Here is a 23,502-nt window from a genome sequence, read left to right as displayed (position 1 = left end):
AAAAAGGAGTTTTGCGTGGAAAAGCAGGGAGTTGACAGTTGGGGTCAAGCCCGACTAGAGGGAGAAGAGATGCAGGGTCTGTGGAGCCGAGCTAGTGAGGTGCAGTGTTATGGACTAGGGGCTCAGTGGGTCAAACCGGAGACCGCCCGCTGCCGCCAGAAGACGGAGCATTGTTTAGGCAGGGAAGCCAGAAGAAAACAACACTGGCATCAGCCGGCAACTGCCTTGTGGGGAACAAGAGTCAGCTAAGTGTAAAACTGCCGATTACAACCATGTTGACTCTGCTACATCTAGCCAATCTGTGGATTGTCGGTTATAGACTGTTATCTGCTACTCCCCTTGTTGTCCCCATAATTGCCCTGTTACTCCCTGCATGGAGATTGACCCTGTTACAATAAATCCCCCTTGTTTATTAACCCTGTACTGGCTGCTCTGTGTTTCTGTGTCACTGCAACTAAAGTTCCTGTATTACATTTGGCGTAGTCGGCAGGATCATATCCAAACGTCCTGTGCCTACCGGACTAGTGGGGAGGACCCCTGAGGCCTGTGAGACGGCGCCCACATGGCGCATTGCAGTGGCGACAACGCTGTGGTCCAAGATGGCGCCGAACACTGACAAGAAGATGGCGGTCAGTGGCGCGAAATCCTCGGCAGGCAGAGAAAGCGCGCGAAGAAGTGGCCCGCCCTCCGAGAGCAAGTGTGTGCTGAGGTGACGACCTGAGAGAAGGAGGCAGTCCCCAGGATTGTATCTTCAGGCCGGCAGATGGAGGGAAAAGAGGAAGAAGGCCCGCCCCAAGCAGCACGATGGGGGTAGGAGGATCCTCGTGTGGAGCAGTGCAGGTGGCCTGTTGCCATTTGCAAGTTGGAGAGTGAATCTGAGTGGAAGACCGATGTTGCCGAGCCCTCCTGATACTTCCAGTGAGGCCCGTTGAGAGTTGAAGAGAATTTTTCTTTGCTGAAAAAGGGTGTTGCCCCGCAAGCTGAGGACGTTGAAGCTGGTCAAACTGGACCGAAGTGAAGCCGCGATAGCAGTTGTTGTTTTCTCCCTTATACCAGTTGGAGCCTCGACATCGGAGGCCTGTTATGGACTTAGACTTTGATGACTTCAGCAATTGCCACTGGGGTCCGGATCGGTGCTGCCTTGCAGGAGCAGGCACACGTGTGTGTAACCCCTTTAAATGCTTTAGTACCGTTGTAGAAGGAATCGTGTCCCTGTTGCCACAGGGAATGTAATGGACTGTGCCCGGATGCAGTTGGGCATGCAAAGGACAAGGTGTCAAAGAAGAGCTCCAGAGAAAGGGAGCTTGTAGGTAGACGGGGGTGTACGCCCACGAGAGAGGACCTGCTCGTGACAGGTCGGGATCAAGGACAGGTCAAAGCAGTGGGGCCGTAAGCCCATGAGTAAGGACCAGTGATGGTGTAAATGCACTCAGAGAAGAGGCTAGTACATGAGACATCAAGGGTCCATGTGAGTACCAGAGAGTTCGGCAGCCAGAGACCTGAGCCACGGTTAGAAGGTGCGCGGATCCGAGGACAGAGACTAGGCACTAAGAAGAGTCCGGCACCCATAGACCCAGGCCAGGGTTAGAAGGTGCGCGGATCCGAGGACAGAGACTAGGCACTAAGCAGAGTCCTGCACCCATAGACCCAGGCCAGGGTTAGAAGGTGCGCGGATCCGAGGACAGAGACTAGGCACTAAGCAGAGTCCGTCAGCCAGAGACCCGAGCCAGGGTTAGAAGGTGCGCAGATCAGAGGACAGAGACTAGGCACTAAGCAGAGTCCGGCAGCCATAGACCTGAGCCAGGGATAGAAGGTGCGCAGATCCGAGGACAGAGACTAGGCACTAAGCAGAGTCCGGCAGCCATAGACCTGAGCCAGGGTTAGAAGGTGCGCAGATCTGACGACAGAGACTAGGCACCAAGAAGAGTCCGGCAGCCATAGACCCAGGCCAGGGTTAGAAGTGCACGGACCTGAGGACAGAGACTAGGCACTAAGCAGAGTCCGGCAGCCGTAGACCCAGGCCAGGGTTAGAAGGTGCGCGGATCCGAGGACAGAGACTAGGCGCTAAGCAGAGTCCGGCAGCCGTAGACCCAGGCCAGGGTTAGAAGGTGCACGGATCTGAGGACAGAGACTAGGCACTAAGCAGAGTCCGGCAGCCATAGACCCAGGCCAGGGTTAGAAGGTGTGCGGATGCGAGGACAGAGACTAGGCACTAAGCAGAGTCCGGCAGCCATAGTCCCAGGCCAAGGTTAGAAGGTGCGCAGATCCGAGGACAGAGACTAGGCACTAAGCAGAGTCCGGCAGCCATAGACCCAGGCCAAGGTTAGAAGGTGCGCAGATCCGAGGACAGAGACTAGGCACTAAGCAGAGCCCGGCAGCCATAGACCCAGGCCAGGGTTAGAAGGTGCGCAGATCCGAGGACAGAGACTAGGCACTAAGCAGAGTCCGGCAGCCATAGACCCAGGCCAGGGTTAGAAGGTGCGCGGATCCGAGGACAGAGACTAGGCACTAAGCAGAGTCCGGCAGCCATAGACCCAGGCCAGGGTTAGTAGGTGCGCAGATCCGAGGACAGAGACTAGGCACTAAGCAGAGTCCAGCAGCCATAGACCCAGGCCAGGGTTAGAAGGTGCGCGGGAGAGAGATAGAGTGCCGACAGCCCTCAGCAGGAGCTGAGGACCGAACAGAGGCTGTGGAAAAGGGATGTACATATATATATATCTATATTTGAGTAGCACAGCGAGAGAGGACAGGGACTGTGGAAAAGGGATATGAGCCTTATCCGAGTAGCACAGCTTCCCTAGGACAAGCGACAACCAGCACAGAGGGTGTGCTGAAGGTGAGCGTCTGCCTGCTGTGATAAACTGAGTCGGAAGGTAGAGAAACGGCTTATTGTCCCTGCATAAGACCTGGGCCTGAGAATATCTGCTGCACCTGCCTGTACACTGCAATCTGTCAGTAAAGTTGGTTTTATTTAAAAGCTCTGACTCTATCTATTTATTCATGTGCGAGGTGCCGAGGTGCTCGCTGAAGGTTGCTCAGTAGACTCGCCCACGGCTACCACCCCGTGCCACCTCGTTACACGTCCATTACACCCATAATATCACAAATAAAGCAACAGACACAAAGAAATGTAGCACCCTGAGGATTCGGCTGCTACAGGGGTATTGCACCTCAGCCAGAGGTGTGATATTCCACTCCCGGGTAAGGATGGAGTGTGGAACTGAGCTCAGTAGGCTGCATGCACTACATACATCCCATTTCCGGGGGACAGATCGATGGTACTCCCACTAGAGAAATGTGCAGGTACGACAGTGTCTGTCCCTGGCTGGAGTGGGAGGGGGGTGGAACATCCCAGTAGTGTAGGGGCAGATAGTGGGAGCAGTCTGGGTAGTGCTAGGAGCTCATTGGGTGCTGGTCACCTGAGCTCACACATAGAGGGAGTATATAAGGTGGGAACCATCTTAGAACAGGGTCTTTTGTAGAGGTTTGGTCAGTCTGTCAGAGTGTAACCTGAGGAGCAGAGCAGAGAAGCTCAGCCAGGCCCAGAGAGAGAGAGGAGAAAGAAGGACCCAGAGGGGGAGAAGAGAGAACTCCAAGATCCCAAAATTAGACCAGAGGGTGAAGAGTTGGCGTAAGGGTACCGGATCCCAAGCTGGTGGAGGGCACTAATCCTCAGCCAGAGACCGGAGGTCGTGGGCAGGATCTGCCACGACCACCCACTAAATCCACCCAGAAGGCAGACCAAGAATAGGGTCAGGGAACCCAGAGACAAGGGTTTACCAACAAGAGGCCCGAGGGAGCCGGACTTAGGTGGATCCCTGGTGGGGAAGGCCAGAGAGAAGGAACGTCAGAAAGGGAGCTCAGGATCACGCTCCAGAATAACAGCAGTAAGTAAAGACCCTGAACTGCACAGCCCGACTCTGTGTCTCATTACCATCCTCACTGCACCTCCACAACCACCATCCTCTACACCTGACCCCCTGAGGCTATACCCCTCCCGTTGGGGGTTATACTACCTGAGCTGCACACACATCACCAGCCTCAGCGGACCCTGCTGCAGCGGCGGCCGTATTGACCGCAATTCAACGGGTGGCGTAGTCGACACAAAAGAACATCTAGTAACATCTATAAGGACTGCCACACACTGAGCTTGACACCCTGGGCACGGACCGGGTCACCGCCACTCGGAGACTACAACCCCCCATCCGATCCGGCTCCGGGTATCCCCCAAACAACGCTGGCCCAGGGGGCGCGTCAACTTTGGCGTAGTCGGCAGGATCACGTGCCCGCAACAACCGGGTACTGCGTGCCTGAAAAAAAGTTCACCGTTACCTCAAAAAGAAGTCTCCCGCCGGTTCCGGAGGGTCCCCGCCAACGGACCCCATCACAGGTCGTTTCCCGCCGGTTGTCCGCCATTTGCAGCTTTTTCCCGCCATCCATGGAGTTTCCCGCCACTGGGAGACGATTCCCGCCATTTCCAAAGATTTCCCGCCTTGGAAGGGCGGATGCCATTATGGGCGTGCCAGAGGGTGGCAAGAGGCCACCTCCCATCGTGGGCCAGGTCGAAGAATGGCGCCAAAAGCGGAAACCGCGCCCACCAACAGAGACTGTGATGCTGGAAGTGTCCATCAGCGTGAGAGAACTGCCCCTGGAACTGACAATCACACGTTGCCCCGGGACCACCCTCAATGTGGGCGGAGACAGAACAAGAGAGCAAAGATGGGTGTCGCCTGGAGCAGTCTGGAGAGAGCGCACCCGGAGACAAGAAGTCTGGAGAGGAGTCCAGAGAAAGCCTACCCGGAGATGGAGGGAGAGTCAGGCAGCACCGACCCAGTGGTCAGGAGCCTGCTACAAGCCACAACCCCACTAGGCCTAGTGGAGGTCCTGGCACAGCTCCCCCGAGACCGGGAGTGTGCACAGACTGCGCTGGAGAGCCTCGCACGGAGGATGGCCCGGGTACAGCGAGAGACGTTGGCGGAGTGGAGCCGAGAGATGGCCCAGCAGACCGAAACCCGACAGCGGAGCACGCCACCCGAGACGAGGAGACAGACCGCCTCTGAGGATGGTGCAGGAGGACTGAAGGCCGGAGACGGCGCCGAGAAGGGAGCTGAACGGACGGAGGCAGGTAAAGGGGACGTCTCTACCCCGAGCCGAGAAACCGTGTACCTGTCCCAGCTCCCCGTCGCAGAGCCCGAAGTTCCCCCTGCCGTGCCCGTCGCTGCATCGTCACCGCCGCCGACTAGGCCTCAACCGGAAACCGCGGCCGCGACCCCTGTGACGTCACACGCCTCGACCTCGGGCGTGGCCAAGCAGGAAATACCACCGGCCTGGTCGCAAGGCCTAGTACACCCGGGCGCCGCCATTCCAACAGCGCCCCCTACCTCCGCGGAGCCACCGGCCTGGTCGCAGGGCCGAATAACCCAGGGCGCCGCCGTTCTTACGGTGCCCTTTGCCTTTAAGGTGCCCCAGGCCTGGTCGCAAGGCCTGGTTAACCCGGGTGCCGCTACCATCAACGCGCCCTCAACATCTAGAGTGCCGCACCTGGGTGAAGATCTATTCGCCCAGCATACGTGCCCGGATGGGCAGCCCTTCATATGGCCCCAGGAGTATATTCAGCTGGAACTCCAAAAGGCAAGGCCCATGTGCGAGCCCCTGATTCCGGCTCCGAAGCCCGTAAAGAGGACCTCGCCCCCGCTGGAGGAGGCACAGTTTGAGTGGGACCCCACCGGAGAAGACCTCATGGGGTTCACTCAGGAGACTCGGGCGGCCGCAGCGGAGCGTGCAGAGTGCTGCCGCCAGCAGCTCGAGGTCTTCGAGAGGGAGCGGAGAGAGAGGCGGGTCCGGGAACAGCAGATGCAGATAAGAAGCGCGGAGCAGAAGAGCCGGACCAGGAGGAATCCCCGTGCAGCTCATGGTCCCCCTTCCACCGGGACTGTGATAAAATTCAACATGCAGCATGGGTGGGGCTTCATTAGAGACCATCATACCCCCGGCGACGTCTTTGTGACCCGCAGAGACGTAGAAAGCCATCTGCCGGAGGGACACAGAGGTCGTGACCTGTATGTAGGGGACGAGGTCACCTTCACCCGGCACAAGTGTGCCAAAGGACCCTACGCCCTCCATGTACATCGCCTGACGGAGGAGGAGCTGCGGGGTGAGGAGGAGCAGGAGGACCCGGACGGGTCTAAATCCAAAGAAAGAGCAGGAGGACGCCGTCGTTGAAGTACGGTAGAGAGAGACTGTATAAAGTTGCCCGTCGGGGTACCAAGAACTGTTACTTATTTAAAATATGTTCCCCGTTGGGACAAAGTGTGAACTGATGCCCGTGTGTCCCTAGTTCCTAATACCTGGCCGAGGACTGAGAGCGGCCATATCCCCTTTGTATATAGTTGCGCTTCCTAAAGCGCCCCCTCCTGGTTTTATGGGAAAACCGTTTTTCTTCAAGAGACTGTCGCACTTTACCCGGTCACAAGTTGCACTGTGACCGGAGGAACCAGAGACAGGAATGTTTACAGGAATGTTATTTATGAAAACGTTTTATTGCTGATGATATATATGATGTTTTATATGTTTATATGTTGATGTTTATGAAAAATAATTGTATGTTTTGGATGTTTTTATCTTTAACAGCCCGGGGACGTGCTGTGATTTACCAGGGGGGAATGTAGCACCCTGAGGATTCGGCTGCTACAGGGGTATTGCACCTCAGCCAGAGGTGTGATATTCCACTCCCGGGTAAGGATGGAGTGTGGAACTGAGCTCAGTAGGCTGCATGCACTACATACATCCCATTTCCGGGGGACAGATCGATGGTACTCCCACTAGAGAAATGTGCAGGTACGACAGTGTCTGTCCCTGGCTGGAGTGGGAGGGGGGTGGAACATCCCAGTAGTGTAGGGGCAGATAGGGGGAGCAGTCTGGGTAGTGCTAGGAGCTCATTGGGTGCTGGTCACCTGAGCTCACACATAGAGGGAGTATATAAGGTGGGAACCATCTTAGAACAGGGTCTTTTGTAGAGGTTTGGTCAGTCTGTCAGAGTGTAACCTGAGGAGCAGAGCAGAGAAGCTCAGCCAGGCCCAGAGAGAGAGAGGAGAAAGAAGGACCCAGAGGGGGAGAAGAGAGAACTCCAAGATCCCAAAATTAGACCAGAGGGTGAAGAGTTGGCGTAAGGGTACCGGATCCCAAGCTGGTGGAGGGCACTAATCCTCAGCCAGAGACCGGAGGTCGTGGGCAGGATCTGCCACGACCACCCACTAAATCCACCCGGAAGGCAGACCAAGAATAGGGTCAGGGAACCCAGAGACAAGGGTTTACCAACAAGAGGCCCGAGGGAGCCGGACTTAGGTGGATCCCTGGTAGGGAAGGCCAGAGAGAAGGAACGTCAGAAAGGGAGCTCAGGATCACGCTCCAGAATTACTTGGGAGTTGGCCGAGTCCAGGACCTGGTGGACGCAGCACGGCTCGGGTGGTCGCTCAAGGCCGGAGTGACCAGAATAACAGCAGTAAGTAAAGACCCTGAACTGCACAGCCCGACTCTGTGTCTCATTACCGTCCTCACTGCACCTCCACAACCACCATCCTCTACACCTGACCCCCTGAGGCTATACCCCTCCCGTTGGGGGTTATACTACCTGAGCTGCACACACATCACCAGCCTCAGCGGACCCTGCTGCAGCGGCGGCCGTATTGACCGCAATTCAACGGGTGGCGTAGTCGACACAAAAGAACATCTAGTAACATCTATAAGGACTGCCACACACTGAGCTTGACACCCTGGGCACGGACCGGGTCACCGCCACTCGGAGACTACAACCCCCCATCCGATCCGGCTCCGGGTATCCCCCAAACAACGCTGGCCCAGGGGGCGCGTCAGAAACAATGGCCGATCCCCAGGAGGACACTAGTCCCAGATGTCACCAGATGAAAGTGTGACACCCCAGGGGTCTGGTTGCCACAGTGATAGAGATATTATGTCTGAGAGCAGGTGGGAGGTCTCTTGGTCAGGGATCCTATGCATGCCACACCTCCTGCCCAGTCCTGGGAGGGGAAGAACTTCCCCTATATAAACCTGGGGCTGAGGCAGGGTTAGAGAGTTCAGAGGGAGAGTTGAGCCAGGAGGGCTGACAGGGAGCTGTGGCTCCGGCTGGGCCCAGCTCCTGGGCCATGCCAGAAGTAGAGAAGAGAAGCAGCATAGGAAGAAACAACAGGAGCTCTGTGGGAGCAGTGTTACAAAGAGTCAGGGGCTGGCAGCTGCAGAGCTCGCCCTGACTGAGAAGATTTCTTACCGGACCCGGAGTCCGAGGCTGTGGGGACTAACTCCTACCCAGCAGCAGAATCCGTCAGGCAGGGGATTTCAGGTCCTCTGGCCAAGAAACCCGAAGGCACGGTCACACGCATGGGACCAGCACCGCCGTCGTGGAGCGGAAGCTACTAGAAGGCCCCGAGTCACCGGCCATACGGGTGAGCACCACACGGTACACTCAGGGACGTGGGCTACTTATACTCTCTTCTAGCAAGGTAGCCAGAAGAGTATCGTTAGTTTGGGAGGCCTACAACTCCGCCTGGCCAGGGGAGATCCCATCTGCTCAAGGACTGACCAGGCCCCAATCGCTAGCCAGTACTCCGGGAGGGTCTATCTTTGTCACCAGTAAAGACCCTGAACTACACCGTACCGTCTCCGAGTGGTTCCTTCTACCCCCATCATCCATGTCGGCTGCCCTGAGGCCATACCCCTCCCGTTGGGGGTGATACTACCACGCTGCACAATCCTACCACCGGCCTCAGCGGTCTGCCCTGCAGCGGCAGCTCCTTCGCTGCATTCAACGGGTGGCGTAGTCGTCCAACATCTACCGCTAATACAACGCCACTTAGTCTGACTCCCTGGGCACGGACCGGGTCACCGCCACGAGACTACAACCCTCAACAGATCCGGCTCCGGGTAAGCTCCCGCGTGCGCAACGCTGCGCGATACAGGCCCAGGGGTGCGTCAACTTTTGGCGTAGTCGGCAGGATCTCGTGCCCGCAACCACCGGGTACTGCGTGCCTGAAAAAGACTGTTCAAACTTACCAGTGGTGAAGATTCCCGCCATCCGGCGCCATCTTCAGCCTTCTTCCCGCCATCGGTGAAGATTCCCGCCATCCGGCACCATTTTCAGCCTTCTTCCCGCCTTCCGTGGAGTTTTCCCGCCGTTGGACGCCATCTTGAGGACGCCGCGCGGGAAGAAGAGGGGCGTGGACTCCGAAAGCGCGCGAGAACTGAAGCCCCGCCTCACGTCCGGACGTTGCGTAAGGTCCTGGAAGGAGCCCAGCAGACGCCGACGTCACAGGAGCGCGACGGAAGGTCCTCAACCCTGAAGATCCACTGCGGAGCCGCGGCCTACGGAAGAGGATCATCGCAAGGTAGGCGACGGTCCACTAGGGGGGAGAAGGATGCCGGATACGGAGGAGAGCTTCACCGCTTCAACCCCCGCCAGCGCCACCGCTGTTGCGGTCATGCCTTTCACCATGCCCTATATCCCGGGGGCAGCCTGGCTACCCCAGTACTCAGGGGAGTCACATACCCTGCATAACTTTAGAGAAAAGCTGGATAGCCTCTTCCAGGTGTACCCCCTCACAGAGGAGCAAAAAGTGAGCATCCTGGTGGCCCAATTAACCGGGGCAGCCCAAAGGGAGGTAAAGTCCTGGCCACCTGGGGGGAGGACTGTCGCAGAGATACTAACCCAGCTAACCGAGGAGGAGCTGCAGTACTACCAATACGAGGAAAGCCAAGAGGACCCGGACGGGTCTGAGGACTACCCTCAGGAGGGAGCACAAACAGGACATAGCTACTGAAGGGAAGTAGCGTGAATAAAGAGCTGTACATAGTTACCCGTTAGGGTACAAGGACTGCTGCTAATTAAAATATGGTCCCCGTTGGGATTAGTGAATTGTTCCCCGTGTGTCCCTATCCCTTACCAGGCTGAGGACTGTGAGCAGCCATCCCCTATCCCTTACCAGGCTGAGGACTGTGAGCAGCCAATCCTTATCCCCACTGGCCGAGGACTGAGAGCGGCCATATCCTGTAAATAATTATGTGTTTCTAGTAATTTATAGGAGTCCTTGGTGGATTTACCGGGAATCCTTTGTACAGTTAGTGGAACGTAACCCAGGATGGACTAAAAGACTGTTAAGGACTCGGGGCAGGACAGACCCCTACCTGGTTACGTCTCCCTGTTTTGGTGAAATGGACACCTTTGTTTTCTTCAAAGACTGCACCCGGTTGCGGACACGCCGTAACCATCTTTATGTGTTTTTCTTATTGTATTATTATTGTTTATACCTTGTTATGTTTTTCTAAAAATATGTTTAGTCCCGGAGTACTAAATTTCACTAGGGGGGAATGTGACACCCCAGGGGTCTGGTTGCCACAGTGATAGAGATATTATGTCTGAGAGCAGGTGGGAGGTCTCTTGGTCAGGGATCCTATGCATGCCACACCTCCTGCCCAGTCCTGGGAGGGGAAGAACTTCCCCTATATAAACCTGGGGCTGAGGCAGGGTTAGAGAGTTCAGAGGGAGAGTTGAGCCAGGAGGGCTGACAGGGAGCTGTGGCTCCGGCTGGGCCCAGCTCCTGGGCCATGCCAGAAGTAGAGAAGAGAAGCAGCATAGGAAGAAACAACAGGAGCTCTGTGGGAGCAGTGTTACAAAGAGTCAGGGGCTGGCAGCTGCAGAGCTCGCCCTGACTGAGAAGATTTCTTACCGGACCCGGAGTCCGAGGCTGTGGGGACTAACTCCTACCCAGCAGCAGAATCCGTCAGGCAGGGGATTTCAGGTCCTCTGGCCAAGAAACCCGAAGGCACGGTCACACGCATGGGACCAGCACCGCCGTCGTGGAGCGGAAGCTACTAGAAGGCCCCGAGTCACCGGCCATACGGGTGAGCACCACACGGTACACTCAGGGACGTGGGCTACTTATACTCGCTTCTAGCAAGGTAGCCAGAAGAGTATCGTTAGTTTGGGAGGCCTACAACTCCGCCTGGCCAGGGGAGATCCCATCTGCTCAAGGACTGACCAGGCCCCAATCGCTAGCCAGTACTCCGGGAGGGTCTATCTTTGTCACCAGTAAAGACCCTGAACTACACCGTACCGTATCCGAGTGGTTCCTGCTACCCCCATCATCCATGTCGGCTGCCCTGAGGCCATACCACTCCCGTTGGGGGTGATACTACCACGCTGCACAATCCTACCACCGGCCTCAGCGGTCTGCCCTGCAGCGGCAGCTCCTTCGCTGCATTCAACGGGTGGCGTAGTCGTCCAACATCTACCGCTAATACAACGCCACTTAGTCTGACTCCCTGGGCACGGACCGGGTCACCGCCACGAGACTACAACCCTCAACAGATCCGGCTCCGGGTAAGCTCCCGCGTGCGCAACGCTGCGCGATACAGGCCCAGGGGTGCGTCAAAGGTATCACATGGCTGCCGGCAGGACCTCACGTGTAGGATCGATGTCTCCTCCTCGGAGCACATTGTGGAGTTGGGTGGTGACACTAATGTCTCCTCCTCAGAATAGAGAACGCTGTGTGTGTAGATAGTGAGCCGGTGACTCCACATCTGGTGTATGTAGCTGTAGTCGTGGCCGAGTGGTTAAGGCGATGGACTAGAAATCCATTGGGGTCTCCCCGCGCAGGTTCAAATCCTGCCGACTACGGGTAAGATCTTATTTTTCAAAAAAAAAATACTAATTTAATCTGAAAATGGGAGGCCGTTGTATACAGGAGGCTGTCGTAGGTGGACGGACTACTCCTGTCATTTCTGTATGACTGACAGATCAGTTGTAGAAATCATTTTCTGTGTGAATATACGATTATAGAAGTAATCTACCTCGCTAGTGCCACCTATAGGAAATAGACTTAAAAAAGGCTCAAAGTAAGTATTGACTGAGGTACAGCCGAAAAACACAATCATGAATCGAGGCCAAAGAGCTAAAAACATCATCTTCCGAAAAAGTCAAAAATGAGGAGGAAGAGAGGGAGGAAACTTCTGTCCGGATAATCCGCTGTAAGTGAAGAACCGTAATGACCCTAATAGAAGCCCTACTTCAGGAGAGCGGACGGCGAGGAGGGATTGTTAAGGAAAATGAATAATGTGGCTAATGTGACCCCACCAGTAATGTGGCTGCTTAATTCTGGAGATAATTATACCCTACTAACAATAAGTAATAAAATGTCCTTCGAACCGGAATCGAACCAGTGACCTAAGAATGTCTGTGCCCCACTACAGTCCTCCACTCTACCAGCTGAGCAATCGAAGGCTTGTGTACTGCAGCTCTCCTGCTGTCATCACCTCACTGCGTCTCCAGGTGTATGGCTCACATAATACTGGACATTTCTATAATATATTATACATGTACATTAATTACTGGTCAATAAGATTCTGACTGTGACAATAAGAAAGTAACAACCAAAAAAAGAAAAAGACATCTTCGGGCCGCCTGTGTGAAAACCAGGAATCCTAACCGCTAGACCATATGGGAGAGACACCTTAATGAATCATTGGCGTTTGAATGATGGAAAGGTTCTAAGCAGCAAGTCCAGAAGTGATAGGGGAGAAAGAAAAGATTGTAGAATCTCCATCAAAAAAAGTACCTGAGCTGTATGTGAGCTGTATGGGAAATATCCTGTGAGCTTTCATGTACTTCCCCCAGGCAGAGTGATGGAAGCCAGAAAAAAACACCATCCTTCAGTCCAAGTGTTGGTGGTATAGTGGTGAGCATAGCTGCCTTCTAAGCAGTTGACCCGGGTTCGATTCCCGGCCAATGCAGAACATTTTTTTTCTAGCATTAACTATAATAAATTGTCCAAAAATAGAGCTCGAAAGAAAACCCCGAGTCTCTTCTGTCAACCATATGTCAACTTTACTTCCACATCATTTTCTAATCCGCTTTTTATTTTGTAATGATGTTAGAAGGCTTAAAATTTGTTATTATTTCAATGAAATGTACAAAATTTACAAAACCTGTTTTTTTTTGTGACAACTTGAGTCTTGAAGTAATTTTGAGGGTTCTGTATGGCAATTTGTGCCCAAACAAGATCCCGTTTACAAAGGTTTACAAGGAGTATACCTCTTGACAAAGGCTCGTTTGCCGAAACGTGCGTCGGGGCTGGCGCACAGGTGGCAGTGACTGAAGGGTGGCTCTGTTATTAACAGGTTTATTATATCTCAAAGATGTGCATGATGTATAAGTATGTATTAATTATGTACTGTAAGGCAGCGCTAGTCATCATCCTGGGGGATACTCGCTGCGCCGGGTCTATTAATGCACACCAGCCACATTTTCCGGTATTTCACCATCCAGCAGTTTATTACACTTCATAAACTGCTGATCACACAGTCCATCTTAGTGGCTCACTGGCATAAACATACAATGTCCAGGATCCTCAAGTGGCAGACAGGCCCACTTGGCTCCAGTCACAGCCTTCAGCAAGGTAATAGCATAAATGTCCACAATAAGCAGTGTTTTTACCTTTGCCGGGTTATAGCTGCTTCAGTCCGCCACCCCTGTGGCTCTAAGGCTTACCAAACGTGGTCTCCAGCCCTTATCCCATCCAAGGCCACTGGCATCTCTCACACACACAGATCCAGGCTCTGCCTTCCAGGACGCTTATCTTCCAAGCCTCTTACACTCCAAGGCTTACTGGCATCGCTTACACACACACAAGGATCCAGTCTTCACCTTCCAGGAGTCCACCAGGCTTCACCAGGCCTTACCAGGCCTCTCACTCTCACGGTTTCCCACACAGGAACAGGCCTCATGCCTTTCACACCTGTCTCAAATCTACCAGGGTTTATATAACCATCCAGTGCACACACACAGGACCATTACAGTAATGCCACTGCATTACATATCCCCCCCTTTGTTCAAACTTGTGGGGTTGAACACATAATATACACAAACAGTTTATAACCCACAGAGATCATGTACTTGACAATTGCGCTGCTCAGCCCCTGGAACATTAGTCAACGACATCAGCCCATTCCTCAGGGACCTATTATCTGCCATTGTCACTGATTTCGTCAAGTCACATTTCCGGGTCGTAAACTTGTCAGACCTCCCCGGCTCCAAGCGGTCAGTCGTAACCTTGTCAGACCTTCCCCGCTCCCAGCGGTCAGTCGAAACCCTGTCAGGCCTCCCCCGCTCCCAGCGGTCCATACAGCAGTGTGACTCACATGCTCTGGTATTTAAGGTTCGGTTCGACTCCGTACTATCCCGCACTCTATTGGGTCATTTGTATGGGCCACCCAAACCTGAGTCACTGGAGGTCTCACTACCTCTAAACCCACACCCACTACTCTCAGGACATCTTGAAAGGTCCCTAACTTCAGCTGTAGCTGTTCTGCTATTTAGGGGGCCCTTTCTCTGTCTGATCTCACAATTTCTAGACGGCTGCCATCTTCTGCTGCTCAGACGATGCTGTCTATCCACTCGCAGTCTAGCGAGATTCAGCTGTTCTACCTCTTGCAGGTAGGTCACTCGGTACTCCATCAGCATACGTATATATGCAAGATTTTCCTCCTTTCCTACAGCGGAGAATGACACCATGCCGTCTTCATCTGGTATCCAGTCCTGACGATCACGTGGACTGCTTACTTTCATCACGCCAGATTTTTTTACCATCATTTGCATTTCTCCCAAGGAGCTTTCTCACCAGAACATAAGGCACCCGGATGACCTCTTCCCGCAGACTGTGAGCTTTTCTCATCAGCTCCAGTTGTCTAGCGGCTTGTTCCGTCTTCAACCGGAGAAACCGCTTCGTGCGAATAAATCGACAGTGCATGTCACTTAGGGTCGCCACCCTCTTCACTGTGACTTCGGTCGTGGACAGGACCACCAGCTGTTTAGCTTCTGAGGTCGAGTATACCTTACAGGCTCCCACGGCCTTCTTAAACGCTGCATGCACGGACTCGCTGGTGCATTCTTCCCTCAAATCCTCGGGTACATCTACGAGACACTTGTACTGAGACGTTTTGGTCTCACCAGTGGTCTCCAAATGATCATCTGTTAACACTCTCTTAGCTCTCCTCAGGTCCACCTTCTCATGGTCTAAGGGAGTGAGTGTAACTTGTTTGCCTTTTTCCTTCTCCAAGGAGGCCTCGTTCACTGAGTGATACTTTGTCAGGCGACTTTTGAGCCTGGAAACTTCTTCCTCTAGCTCCGCCACTCGTCTCTCAGCGGCCCGTCTCTGAAGCTCTTCCTGCTTCAACTGTTCCTTTAACAGTAGAGTTCTATCAGACCTCTCTGTCTCCAATGCGCCCACTCGGCTCTCAACAGCCAGTCTCTCAAGCTTCTCTTGCTTCCAATGGGTTTGTAGCGACTCCTTGAGCTACTTGATCTCGGCTCCTACATCCACCGAATCATCCGAACTCCCATCACTCGAGGAGGTATCTGCTTCATACCTCCCATCACCAGCGGCCAACTCCTGGCCCTGGTCTGTGGCTTCTCCGATGGACTCCTCCATCTTTTCCGGCTTAGCTTCCATCTTGCTGAGCCTTTCCTTAAGGCACATCTCTGCCCTCTGGAGATTATCACAGAACGTCTGCAGCTCCTTCACCTGAGCTTCCAGACCTAAGGTCTTTCTGCGGGGATCACCATTTTCACCACGGGTGTCTTGCAGAGTGGTCTCAACCACTTGGCGCTCTTGCTCTGCATCTGCCTTACCCTTCTCTAGTTTTTCTTTAACCTTGAGGAGATCTTCAAAATCTCTCTTAATCTGTTGCAGTTCCTCACTGAACTTTCCATGCCTCTTTTCTGCCTCATGGTCGTGACCAGACACTTCAACTTTTATTGCCTCTTTCAGGGTGGATAGCTCCCGGTCTCGCTGGTACAGAGTCCTCCAGCCGCTCCTTCTCCTGCATTAGAGGTTTTACTTGGTCCTGGAATTGCTGCAGCTCCCTCATGAGTTCATCATACTCCTTTTTGGATTTACACAGCTCCTGGTTGAACTGTTCGCGCAGTCGTTCTAGTTCCTGATCACGTCCAGAAACTCCATCCTGCCGCGTCTCCTTCTCAAGCTTCAACTGCAAAACCTCTCCCTTGATTTTGTGGCGGTCCTCTTTAATTTCGTACAACATTTCCTTCCACTGGTTAATTTCCTCGTTGCTTCCCTTCAGGTCTCGCTGTAAATTCCTCATTACCTGGTATAATTTCTGCTGTTCAGACTCCAGGCTCAGCTGGTCTGAGGACACGATCTCCAGGTTTTCCCATAGTTGCTGCACGTCACTCTGACACTGCTGCCTGATAGGCTCCAGCTCTTGGTCAGGACTGGCCGCCTCCTCTTCCAGGGCTGTCCGATCCTTCTGACTCGGTACCGTACCGGAGGTTGCTACTGGCAACATCACCTTCTCTTCTGCCTCGGAAGGAGGATCCACACTTGAAACAACGGCACACAGCATTACATTTTCTTTATTTTCACTTTCAGTCAAGACTACAGGAGCAACATTTTTGTGGCCCTTGCGCCGTCGACGAGAGGGGGACATTCTCACCTCGTCTATCCCCTCCTGACTGACCTCTCCTTCTACTTCCGTAGTGTGACCGTCAGCTGCGGGGTCTGTGTCACTCCCCATGGTGTTGTGGACTAACAGGTCACCTCCCACTTTGACATCACCCCCTTCTACTGGAGCTACCCCGTTATCAACGGTCACATTGTCATTTTTTTGAGGTACCAACCCACAACCAGTAACAATTTTCAGTTTTCTACACTCTACGCTCTTGTGAAAATCCGCCCCTTTTTAGACTCCGCCCCCTTTTAAACAACCACAGCGGCAGGGGAATTTTTACAAAAAAAATCAGCAATAGTCTTAGGACAATATCTCTTACCACCTCCCCGGGCACTCTGGGACAACACTGGCACCCCCTGAAGGTTCAAAGAATGGTCCACTGCCGCCATTCTATATGGTGCCCACAGCTCCTGCAGTTCCTGCACCATGTCCTGTAGAAGTTTCTCAAATACCTCATGTGAGTCCTGTCGCTGTTTCTCAAATGCCTGTTGCTGTTTCTCAAATGCCTGCTGCTGCGACTCCACCAGGCATTTCAATCTCTCAACAGCTTCAGACTCATTTGCTGCTCCTTTCACAGCCATCTTTATCAGCTCCTACATTTCTTCAGGTCACTCCATCATGCCGAAGAGCGATTGCACACGGTCATTTAACCCCTTTTCCATTCCGTCTGGAGATACTGCACCATTCATGGCCATCGCTGTACACACTAGACACTTTATACCGCTCTCCCCGAAAAAAATTTCGTGGCCCGCCGAGCCACAGCAAACCAGGCTTGAGTGCGACGACAATCTTCGCAACCCCACCGAGTTGCAGCCAGATGCTTTAATCTTTGTGACCCCGCCGAGTCACAGCAAGATACTTGTATCCATACTCGTCGACCTGCGCCATTGCCCCTAGCAACCGGGCTGCAGTAGGCCCTAGCAACCGGTCTGCAGTTGCCCCTAGCAACCGGGCTGCAGTTGCCCGCATTCTCGAACCACATGTAAGGCAGCGCTAGTCATCATCCTGGGGGATACTCGCTGCGCCGGGTCAATTAATGCACACCAGCCACGTTTTCCGGTATTTCACCATCCAGCAGTTTATTACACTTCATAAACTGCTGATCACACAGTCCATCTTAGTGGCTCACCGGCATAAACATAGAATGTCCAGGAGCCTCAAGTGGCAGACAGGCCCACTTGGCTCCAGTCACAGCCTTCAGCAAGGTAATAGCATAAATGTCCACAATAAGCAGTGTTTTTACCTTTGCTGGGTTACAGCTGCTTCAGTCCGCCACCCCTGTGGCTCTAAGGCTTACCAAACGTGGTCTCCAGCCCTTATCCCATCCAAGGCCACAGGCATCTCTCATACACACAGATCCAGGCTCTGCCTTCCTGGTCGCTTATCTTCCAAGCCTCTGGCACTCCAAGGCTTACTGGCATCGCTTACACACACACAAGGATCCAGGCTTCACCCTCCAGGAGTCCACCAGGCTTCACCAGGCCATCACTCTCACGGTGTCCCACACAGGAACAGGCCTCATGCCTTTCACACACACAGGACCATTACAGTAATGCCACTGCATTACAGTACCTACCATTGTTATGACACCTGGTGGTGTCACATTTTACCATACTATACAATCAGTTACCCTCAGGAGTCCTAATGATTTTTCACAGGACTATGGACATTTTGCTTCCACTATGTGCGCCATTCTAATACACTTTGTGGTTCCTATGTATGTTTATCCTATAAATTACGTAATTGTAATTGCATAATAAAATTCATATATTTTGATAAAATACTTTTGTTGGATCATCATTTTTTGAGCCTGGTGGCTCCTCCTGATTACACATCCAGGAATTGTATGAACCCTTCAGGTGCTTCATAGGAAAACAAAAGGAAAAAATGACATTTTATTTTTTTTCACTAAAATTTTACTTTAGCATCAAATTTTTCATTTTCACAGAGATAACAGGAAACAGTGGACCCCACAATGTATTGAGCAATCTCCTGAGAACAGCAGGACCCCACATTTGGTCAGAAGCTACTGTTTGGCCAGACGGCAGGACGGGAAGGAGCGCTATTAGACCTTTGAAGCACAATTTTGACTGTAATAAATTGTGGACGTCATTTTGCATTTGCAGAGCCCCTAAGGACCAAAACAGCAGAAAACCCCCACAAGTGACTTCATTTTAAAACTTGACCCCTGAAAAATTCATCTATGGATGTGGGGAGCAACATGAACCCACAGGTGATTCACCAAAGTTTTTTCGGCAAAAATCTTGCCTATCCCCATAATTGTATCACATGAACCTACAATTCTCATTATGTCCTCAACAATGTTAATGAGATACTGGGAGTTATTGTTACCAGCAATCATCAGACTGCAGACCATGAGAGAATCACCGTATTGATGAGACGTAGTCAGTATCACAAAAGCAAATATTTGCATCCAGGTACCTTATAGGTGACATCTTCCCTGATTGGACTTGTTCCCATCACTTTCGTCTCCATGTAGCACAGATGTCATGATGAGACTCCGCACCCAGAGCTCATCTCTGCAGACTTGCCTCTTCTCCATCTTCAGCAGCACATCCCGACATGGTGCCCTTAAAAATAAAAGTATCATTATACTGCCATATAAATAAAGATGTCTCCTATGCTGTGCCCCTGAATAAATAATTGCCCCTCACAGTGCTTCCTGCACAAAACATCCCCACAACAAGGCCTCCATAATAGTCCCCCACACTACCCCTTTATAAAATGTCCCTCACACTGCCCCTCACCATAATGTCCTCAGCATACTGCCCCTTTATATAATGTCCCTCACACTGCCGCTCTCCATAACGTCCCCCCACACTGCCCCTCACCATAATGCCCCCCCCCTCAATAACACTCTATATATTGTCCCCATATTGCTCCTCTCCATAATGTCCCCCTTTACACTGGCTCACTCCATAATGTCTCCCTTTCACACTGACCATCACCATCATTTATACCACCAGGTATAAATGAAGAGCTGGCAACATTGAGAACCATAGACATTATGGAAAGGAGTTTGCTCCTCAATGAGCAGGTGCTCGCGGGGATAGATGTGGGGTAGGATGGTAGCACGGAGCTGCAGGACAGTGAGGCAGCTAGCTGGGTGACAGAAGTCAGAGTGTCAGGGAGGCTCGTCCTGTGATGGCACCCCAAGTTTACTAAGGTGGCAGATGATGGGTGTCAGTACAATGGTAGCATTATTGCTGCAAGATGTGTCCTCGAAAATCAGGTGGCGTGTCTACTCCAGTATAGAATAGAACACATAAAGAAGTATATAAGTGCTGGGGACCATCGTATATTAGCATTTATGTTTATTAATGGCTTAGCATGCTAGAGGTAGCGAGATTGGTTCCTTCAAAGCTTCTTTCGCTGATTTATTTTTTAATCAAATTGTTATAATCTTTTTACTCCTGATCTCATAGTTACCCCAGCTACTCCTTATTACAGTACGAGGCGACTATCACTGGAGAACTACAAGGTCTCAGTGTTCAGAGGTCTACAACAGCCGAGTAATGGCCCCGAGTGGTGACTGCTCCGACATTGTGCGTCTGAAAGGGGGAAGACCTGGGTGTAAGTACTTTCAGAACAAGGGATCCGGAACTGCCGGGGCTGTGCCTCTGGTTGCAGGGGGAAGACAGACTGTGAGCACAGGAGTCAGGTGACTGGGGAGCTGGGGGCGTCTCCAGGAAGTGGGAGAAAAAGGAGTTTTGCGTGGAAAAGCAGGGAGTTGACAGTTGGGGTCAAGCCCGACTAGAGGGAGAAGAGATGCAGGGTCTGTGGAGCCGAGCAAGTGAGGTGCAGTGTTATGGACTAGGGGCTCAGCAGGTCAAACCGGAAACCGCCCGCTGCCGCCAGAAGACAGAACAATGTTTAGGTGGGGAAGCCAGAAGAAAACAACACTGGCATCAGCCGGAAACTGCCTTGTGGGGAACAAGAGTCAGCTAAGTGAAAAACTGCCGATTACAACCATGTCGACTCTGCTACATCTAGCGAAACTGTAGATTTTCGGTTATAGACTGTTACCAGCTACTCCCCTTGTTGTCCCCATAATTGCCCTGTTACTCCCTGCATGGAGATTGACCCTGTTACAATAAATCCCCCTTGTTTAATAACCCTGTACTGGCTGCTCTGTGTTTCTGTGTCACTGCATCTAAAGTACCTGTATTACTCTTGGCGTAGTCGGCAGGATAGTATCCAAACGTCCTGTGCCCACCGGACTAGTGGGGAGGACCCCTGAGGCCTGTGAGACGGTGCCCGCATGGCGCATTGCAGTGGCGACAACGCTGTGGTCCAAGATGGCGCCGAACACTGACAAGAAGATGGCGGTCAGTGGCGCGAAATCCTCGGGAGGCAGAGAAAGCGCGCAAAGAAGTGGCCCGCCCTCCGATAGCAAGTGTGTGCTGAGGGGACGACCTGAGAGAAGGAGGCAGTCCCCAGAATTTTATCTGCAGGCCGGCAGATGGAGGGAAAAGAGGAAGAACGCCCGCCCCAAGCAGCACGATGGGGGTAGGAGGATCCTCGTGTGGAGAAGTGCAGGTGGCCTGTCGCCATTTGCAAGTTGGAGAGTGAATCTGAGTGGAAGACCGATGTTGCCGAGCCCTCCTGATACTTCCAGTGAGGCCCGTTGACAGTTGAAGAGAATTTTTCTTTGCTGAAAAAGGGTTTTACCCCGCAAGTTGAGGGCGTTGAAGCCGGTCAAACTGGACCGAAGTGAAGCTGCGATGGCAGTTGTTGTTTTCTCCCTTATACCAGTTGGAGCCTCGACATCGGAGGCCTGTTATGGACTTGGACTTTGATGACCTCAGCAATTGCCGCTGGGGTCCGGATTGGTGTAGCCTTGCAGGAGCAGGCACACGTGTGTGTAACCCCTTTAAATGCTTTAGTATCGTTGGAGAAGGAATCGTGTCCCTGTAGACACAGGGAATGTAATGGACTTTGCCCGGATGCAGTTGGGCATGCAAAGGACACTTTGCAGCAATTTTTGCATTTCTTAAAGGGACATTTTTGTCCTTTAAAGGGGAAGAGATTTTTCATGGGGTCTTTCTTTTGTTTTGTTGCCTCGTCAAGTGAGGCTGGATTTTGCATGTTTTGGACTTCTATGCTTCACAGCAGTGGACTCGTTGCGACTCCGCCGGAGCAGAATGTATGTGTGTGGGTTACCCCTTTAAGATGCGCACATTGGGACTGTGTTTATGCTGTGTTTCTTTACAGGGTCCCTGCATGTCTGAGGACGGCCATGTTTAAGAAGGGTAGGAGTGTAAGGGGTATGGACACCACCACCCTTTTAAGAAGGACTTTTCCCTGTTATTATTCCCACGTGCAGCAGTAGTTGTCCCCGTGTGAGTGTAATGTCTAATGTAATGTTGATGCTTTTATGTATTCTCCCTGTATTGTACAGTGCAGTAGTTGCCTAGTTACAGCAGCATGGCAGAGCTGGCCGGGGGAGGAGCGCAGCAGGGAGGAGCAGAGGCAGTGAGCTTAGAGACAGGAGACAGGAAGTCAAGGAGCAGTGTCCAGGCGGCCATGCCCAGGACAAGGTGTCAAAGAAGAGCTCCAGAGAAAGGGAGCTTGTGTGAAGACGGGGGTGTCCCCGCAAAGAAGGAGTCGAGGCAGTGTGGGCCGTAAGCCCACGAGAGAGGACCTGCTCATGACAGGTCGGGATCGAGGATAGGTCGAAGCAGTGGGGCCGTAAGCCCATGAGTAAGGACCAGTGATGGTGTAAATGCACTCAGAGAAGAGGCCAGTACACGAGACATCAAGGGTCCATGTGAGTACCAGAGAGTCCGGCAGCCAGAGACCTGAGCCAGGGTTAGAAGTTGCACGGATGCAAGGACAGAGACTAGGCACTAAGCAGAGTCCGGCAGCCATAGACCCAGGCCAGGGTTAGAAGGTGCGCGGGAGAGAGAGTGCCAAAAGCCCTCAGCAGGAGCTGAGGACCGAACAGAGGCTGTGGAAAAGGGATGTACATGTATATATCTATATCCGAGTAGCACAGCGAGAGAGGACAGGGACTGTGGAAAAGGGATAGGAGCCTTATCCGAGTAGCACAGCTTCCCTAGGGCAAGCGACAACCAGGACAGACGGTGTGCTGAAGGTGAGCGTCTGCCTGCTGTGATAAACTGAGTCGGAAAGTAGAGAAACGGCTTATTGTCCCTGCATAAGACCTGGGCCTGAGAATATCTGCTGCACCTGCCTGTACACTGCAATCTGTCAGTAAAGTTGGTTTTATTTAAAAGCACTGACTCTATCTATTTATTCATGTGCGAGGTGCCGAGGTGCTCGCTGAAGGTTGCTCAGTAGACTCGCCCACGGCTACCACCCCGTGCCACCTCGTTCAACGTCCATTACACATGTAATATCACAAAAGAAAGCAACAAACACAAAGAAACAATGGCAGATCCCCAGGAGGACACTAGTCCCAGATGTCACCAGAGGCAGTGTAGGTGGATGCTGGGGGTGATCGTGCAGGCGCAGCATAAATCACACAGGGTCAGTGATGCAGTACAGGGTCTTTTACTCACAGTTGTTATCCGAGTCACTTTGGCCGGCAATGACTGCCCGAGCCGTGCTGCGTCCACCAAGTGAGGAGCTCGGTCAACCCCCAGGCAATTCAGGAGTATGGCACAGGACCCCCTTCTGTCCTTTCCCTGGCTCATGCCCCACCAGTGACCAAACTTCTGTCCAGCTGCTGCGGATCTATGCGGGCAAACGTGGGCCCCGTTTCCCGCTATCCTATCTGGTGCCTTCCTAGCAGGTTTGGCGGGGGGTCGCACCAATAGATGATCACGAACTCCGGTCTTTGGCTGAGGGATAATTTACCTCCACCAACTTGGGATCCGGTACCCTTCTTCTGCCTGACCCTTCACCCGATATCTCGTGGGTTCTTAGGGTCCCTTCTGCCTTCTTGTTTCTCAGCCTTTCTACTTCTCTGTCTCTTCTCCTTCT

At 52.7% G+C, this 23,502-nt stretch overlaps 3 non-coding genes across 3 annotated transcripts; 2 read left to right on the top strand and 1 right to left on the bottom strand.

Moving 5' to 3' along the window:
* Positions 1–11,604: 11,604 nt before the first annotated feature.
* Positions 11,605–11,686, top strand: TRNAS-AGA (transfer RNA serine (anticodon AGA)). Its single transcript has one exon. It is a non-coding gene; the product is annotated as a tRNA-Ser (tRNA).
* A 518-nt stretch (positions 11,687–12,204) lies between these two features.
* TRNAY-GUA (transfer RNA tyrosine (anticodon GUA)) lies at positions 12,205–12,289 on the bottom strand. Its single transcript is given in 2 exon segments — positions 12,205–12,240; positions 12,253–12,289. It is a non-coding gene; the product is annotated as a tRNA-Tyr (tRNA).
* A 437-nt stretch (positions 12,290–12,726) lies between these two features.
* Positions 12,727–12,798, top strand: TRNAR-UCU (transfer RNA arginine (anticodon UCU)). Its single transcript has one exon. It is a non-coding gene; the product is annotated as a tRNA-Arg (tRNA).
* The last annotated feature ends 10,704 nt before the right edge of the window (positions 12,799–23,502 follow it).

The sequence above is a fragment of the Phyllobates terribilis genome, unplaced genomic scaffold (assembly GCF_046119375.1).
Source record: "Phyllobates terribilis strain yellow unplaced genomic scaffold, ASM4611937v1 Scaffold_3__8_contigs__length_932513732, whole genome shotgun sequence".
Classification (NCBI taxonomy): Eukaryota; Metazoa; Chordata; class Amphibia; order Anura; family Dendrobatidae; genus Phyllobates; species Phyllobates terribilis.
The sequence above is the reverse complement of the archived record's forward strand: the minus strand, read 5'-3'. Positions and strand labels throughout refer to the sequence as shown.